Genomic DNA, 6,440 nt, shown 5'->3' on the forward strand with positions numbered 1-6,440 from the left:
TTGGTCTCGCCAGTTCTTTGGTCACAGTGATGGAAAGTTAAGCCAAGTTCTTTGCTGGCTGGATTTAACCTGCAGGCCACAGGGAATGTGAGCCAAGGGAGGTGGTGCATAGAGTTCAGGCTTCAGAGTCCATCCGGGAGAACATCTAGAGGAACAGGGAAGTCCCAACACAAACTAAAAGGTGACAAAATTGCAACTGTCGTGGAGCATGGGCTGCAAGAGCTACCTCATCTTTTACCTGATTTAGGTTGGTTTTGGATAAAAACCACTCCATCAAACTGGAAAACATTCCAATTGATGCTGTTGTAGTCAGATCTTACCACACGGTGACCACAAGTCTCAACAAGAATAACTTAGAGGAGGAAAAGAGTATTTGGGGCTCATGGTGTCCAAGGTTCAGTCCATGGTTGGCCAACTCCATGGCTCTGGCCCAAGGGGAGGCAGAAACAATGGGTACAGAGGATACGAGGCCATTTCTCAGGACTCTGAAATTCTGACAGATTCTCCCTGGGTGGTTTCATTTGTTCCTGTAGTCCACGTTCAAAATTCTTCTCCTACGTACACCCCCTGACTTTGGAGTAACTTGCCAGATTTTGCCATTTATTCATGGAGAGAAAATGAATTAACAAATTCTCCTCTTTTGGAAATCCTAAATGGCAGTCACGATCTCACTGCTCAAATGATTAGAGAGTAACTAGAGGAGACTGGGAACAAGAATGTCTTAAATGAGAGAAGGGTATGTTCTTTCCTAGGTAATATGGGCTCTACCATTTTTAACAGGTAAAGTTGGCTTCATGGTCTCAAGATGACTGCCACAGCATGACACATCTCATACACATTCCAGCAGGAGGAAGGTAGAAGGGTAATTGCAGGATGCCAGGCAGTTGTTGAGTCCACACCTGAAGGGGAAGCCTTGATTCATTTTGACTCCATTGGGCAGCTATTGATCTATATCTCTGGACCTTTTTTATAGGTTATAATCTGGTACACATCATAAAATCAGCTATCCCACTACTTTCCAAGGGAGCCCATCATGAAGGGGAGCCCAATCCCTCCTCTCTCTCAGTTCTGGGATGAGCAATGAAATGAATCCCAAATCAGGGGCATTTCACAAAAAATTATTCAGGAATTTTCAAAACTCAATCTCATGAAAAAAATCGCAGTTTAAATGTATTTTTAGCTAATATGTACAAACATAAAAATTGTACCTATTTATGGGGAACCAGGAGATGTTTCGCTACATGAGTACGTTGCATAATGTTTAAATCTGGGTAAACAACTATCTTTCTATATGTCTATCATTTCTTTATGATGAAAGCATGCAAATTCCTTCTCACTTTTCCAAATGTGCCAGACATTATTGTTATTAACAGTCATGCTAGGGTGCAATAGCACATCACGAAGTTACTGCTAGTTAACAATAAGTTGATACTCACTGATCAACCTTTCTCCATCAAAATACCAAAACAAAAGAAAAGCAAAATAACTCCCCCCCCCACACACACAGGAACAAAAATTTCTTAAAGCAGTGAAAGATCTCTGTAATGAAAAATTATAAAACATTGAGGAAAGAAACCGGAGACAGAGTCATACACAGAAAAAGGCATCCCATGTTCATGGATAGGAAGACTCAAGATGGTTAAAATGCCCATTACTACCCCAAGCCAGATACAAATTCAATGCAATTTCTATCGAAATACTGATGAACTAGAGAAAACAATCCTAAAATTCCTAGGAGTCAAAAAAAAAATTGCAAAAGAGGCAAAGGTGTTTTGAGCAAAAAGAATGACGTAGGAGGCGTTCTGTGCACCGACTTAAAAATACACAACATTGGGACTGGAGATGGGGCTCAGCACATGGAGACACTGGGTTTGGTCCTCAGCACCACATAAAAATTTTTAAAAAAATGAAATAAAGGTCTTGGGTCCAACGACAAGAAAAAAATATTTTTAAAAAAAATACACAACAAAGCGGCAGTCATCAAAACAGCATGGTAGTGGCATGCATTCAGGAGCACAGGGCAAGGAAACAGAAAATAAAAATTTTAACAGGATCCTACAGCCATTTTTCAACAATGACACTATGTCACCATTTGACTGGATCATTCCGTGGTGGGGTAATTGAATCCACAGTGCAAGTGTTCAGAGCGTGGACTTTGGGGAGGTGTTGAAGTCCTGAGGCTCCCCCATGACGAATGGGTGAAAGCAATTTGAAAAGATTTTTCTGGGAGGGAGTTTGGTTTCTCTTGGCCCTTCTGTCCCTCCCCTCTGGTAGATGCGACAATAAATTCCCATGTTGGACCTAGACAACAGCCCTCATCAGACACTGAGCCAGGGGATACTGTCACCTTGGACTTCCCGGCAGACTTGAGTCACTGTCTGCGTTGGTGATGTGCGTTGAAGAGCAAGGCTTGGCAGACCTCTGGAGAGCTTAAATATGGAATAGGTGCGAGGAATAATCATATTTAATTTTTCTAGGTGAGGTGACAGTGAAGCAGTTATGCAGAAGGATCTCCTAATTCCTAGGAGTTGCAGGTTGAAAAATCTTCAGAGCTGAAGAATCACAGGTTATTTTGAAATGGCTCAACAACAACAACAACAACAACAAAATATATATATATATATATATAACAAAGAAACATGTCAGGCTAACACGATAAAATGCGAGCCATTGTTGAGTTGAAGGGCAGTGCAGAACGGTATTCTTTTTTTCTTCTTTAAACTTTTCTGTATTTTGTTTAATTTCTTCCATAAAAATAGAAATAAATCAAAGTAGAAATGAGTGAGCATATCAATTATCGTCTCAAAGGTCTGTAAAATTAGACCTTATTATGTAGTTGTTAAAATTTTTCTGATGTGACCAAAAGGCCTGACAAGAACAAATTTAGAGGAGAAGTTGATTTGGGACTCATGGTTTCTGAGGTCCAGTCCCTGGTGGCCGACTCCATGGCTCTGGCCCAAGGGGAGGCAGAACAAAATGGCGGCAGGGCCTGGAGGAGGAGAGCAGCTCAGGACAGGGCACCAGGGAGCAGAGAGAGCTCTGCTCACCAGGGACAGGACAGAGACCCCCAAGGCACAGCCCAGGGACCCCCTCCTCCAGCCACACCCCACCTGCTGCAGCCACCACCCAGTGAGTCCATTCGAGTGGATTAATCCACTGATTGGGTTATAGCTCTCACTATCCAATCATTTCACCTCTGAACATTCTTGCAGTGTCTCATTTATGAGCTTTGAAGGACATCTCATGACTATACCATAACACTATTCATGGAGGATCCATTCCAAGAACCCAAAGATAACATAAAACCTGCAGGTGCTCAATCTTTTATATAAAATGGCATTACATTTGCATAGAGGCTCCACACATTAAACTTCACACAGTATATGTCTCTAGCTGACTTATCATACCTAATACAGAGGAAAATCTCTCCAAATAGTTACGATTTTGCATCGTTGAACAATAATGACCAAAAAAATCTGCATATTTTCAATATAGATATAATTTTCTAATTAAATATCTTCCATCCGTGGTTGGTTGAATCTAGTGATGCAGAGCCCGCAAGATGAAGGGCCAATGCTTCGAATTCATCAAAGACACCATTGAGAGAGAGAGAAAGACAAGCCCCAGATTGAGAGAGAGAGAAAGACAAGCCCCAGATTGGGAAGAGGTATTCCCTCTGCACACAACCAACAAAGGACTAGTATATACTATACATAAAGAAAGGCTATAAAGGGATTAGAAACCAGACCAGCCACAGAGAAATAAGGGGAGCACTCAACAGAGACCACAAGACAAATGCTAATTTAAGTCTGAATGAGGCACAACTACCTATCCTCTAGAATATCTTCCGCTGCAAGAATGGATGAGGTCCAGTACCGAGAGGGGGCGTGGAATGCCCTCAGTGTCACAATGTTGCTGGTGGAGTGCAAATTGCTTTGGCCACTTTAGCAGTAGCTATTGAGGGAGATTACTATTATTTTAAAGATCTCCCATTTGGGATGCGATGGGCATTCTGAAGGAACCAGAAGCCACTCTGACGACAGACAAGGATTTCATGGTAGCATCATTTATAAGCGTCCTAAACAGGTACTCATCCATGAGAGAAAGCACATGTAGTTTAGATGCCAATCAATGGGTGAACGGTCAAAGAAGATGGGGCCCATATATATCATGGAATATTATGCAGCTATGAAAAAGAGGGAGACCCCATCATTTGCAGCCACCTGGTGAAAGTGGAGGACATCATATTCTGTGAAATAAGCCAGGCACAGAAAGAGAAGTACTGCATGTTTGGGGTTAGCACGTGCCGTGCATATGCATGTATGAAAACAGCTTGCTGAATCCCATGAAGATGTATAGTTAACAGGTGCAACACAGGAAAATACTCCAGAAAAGCAAACCAGAAAGGATTTAAAAAAAATGTGAGAGATTCGTACATTGGAATATGGCACCATAATAAAAAAAAATTTGCCATATAAAGCTAGGCATGAAATTCCAGAGTAGGGCAAGATCAGTCAATGACGTTAGAGTGCAGGAGATTGGTTCCCTTTGGGGAGAGGGTCTCGGGAGATTTGGGAGGGATGCTTTGTGATTTGTACCCACGACGCCCCTGGGCAAATGTCAGAACTTTCCATTTCTAGCTTGAGAGATTCGGTTTTAAGATCAAGCTGCCTCCGTTTCCCCGACTTTGTGGTGCTGAGGATTAAATCCAGGGGGGGGCTTAACCACAGAGCCACATTCCCAGCCCTTTTTATTTATTTATTTATTTATTTATTTATTTATTTATAGACAAGGTCTTGCTAAGTTGCTCAGGGCCTCATTAAATTGCTGGGGTTGGCCTCCAACTTGAGATCCTCCTGCCTCAGCCTCCAGAGCCACTGGGATGACAGGTGTGCATCACTGCGCCCGGGGCCATAGTTTTCAAAATTCACCCCTCTCCACCATCTCAAACGGTGACATTTGTTTTCAGGCAATAACATGATTTTACACCTTTTCTATTTTTCTTTTCTTTTTGTGGTGCCGGGGGGCAAACCTAGGAACTCGGGTCCCAGAGCTCCTGCACCACTGAGCTACACCCCAGCCCGATTTTGTGTTCCTTCTGCAGATGTTTTGGGATCCTTTCGAGTATTTTCAAACTTCTCATGCACTGATTGATTGCATATCTCAGCCTGCAGAGGTAACTCCATAACCATGCCCATGAAGGAACAAACGGGACCGTAAGTAAAGATGCTTCGCATTTTGCCACCAGCAGGGATTCTGAGAAATCCACGGGACCACTGGAATCTGTCCTGGGAGCAAGGCAGCCACCTCCCCTCCCGCTGTGCCCTCTAAAACACCATCCCAATTGCTCAGGACCTTGCAGGCGCACTTCAGCGGATTCTCCGTGGCTTTTTAAGACTTTAATTCAAATCCATCAGCGCTCTTCCAAGGAGGTTGACTGGCGCGCACCGGGGGAGGGTGCAGTCGCATTCTAGATGGAGCTCGAATCCTGAAAGCTCACTGACCACTGCCACGGATTCCCATTTCCAGAGATGCACGTTCATTTACGAACATGGATTTTCTGGAATACCGTCCATCTGGTTTGCTCGACGGAGGCTTCTGGTTTCATAGCACCAACGCCCTTTTGTTCTGTGATCTATCCACGATTTTGCTTGGATGGGGATCGTCGGCGGACGCCTCAGTCAACACCATGAGCTCACCCCAAGGGCTCTCCCTAAAGGGTCAGCCTCCTTTGAGGGACAGAGGCCGGCCAGACAGACAGACAGACACCCTAAAACAGTGTTCTCAGCATATCCCATCCCACCCTCTGCATTCCCACAGCACGTGCAGGAGAAAGGACCCCGCCAAGTGTCCACAACACCCTGCGCCCCTCTCCTGTTGGAGAGGGATCCCCTAGAACCCAATCCCCTATCGCCCAGTGACCCACGCAGCCCTTCGCATCCGTGCCAGTGATGAGGATGGGTGGGAAATGGTGGTTTGCAATCGGAGGCAGCTGTCCAGCCCCAGGACACTGAGCTGTGCTCCCGGAGGAGCCCAGAGGAAATGGCTTTGGAGAGTGACCCTGGCACTGAGGTAGAGATGCAGAGACCGGAGAAGGACTGCTCAGAGGTCACCCACCGCTTGCTGATGTCATGGCTTAGCAAAAAGCATCCATCTCTCGTTTCTGTTAGTGCAGATCAAGCTGCTACCCCGGGCAGAGCGAGAGTCTTCATTTTTTTTTTCCCTTGTGGTACCTGGGATGGAAATCAGGGGCTCTCAACCCCTGAGCCCCGTCCCCAAGCCCCATTTTGCATTTTATTTAGAGACAGGGTCTCACCCAGTGGCTTAGGGCCTCCCTGTGGCTGAGGCTGGCTTTGAACTCGCGATCCTCCTGCCTCAGCCTCCCGAGCTGCTGGGACGACAGGCTCAGAGGTACGGAATACGCAGTCGAGTGTTATGAG

Source organism: Callospermophilus lateralis, chromosome Y (genome assembly GCF_048772815.1).
Source record: "Callospermophilus lateralis isolate mCalLat2 chromosome Y, mCalLat2.hap1, whole genome shotgun sequence".
Taxonomy (NCBI): Eukaryota; Metazoa; Chordata; class Mammalia; order Rodentia; family Sciuridae; genus Callospermophilus; species Callospermophilus lateralis.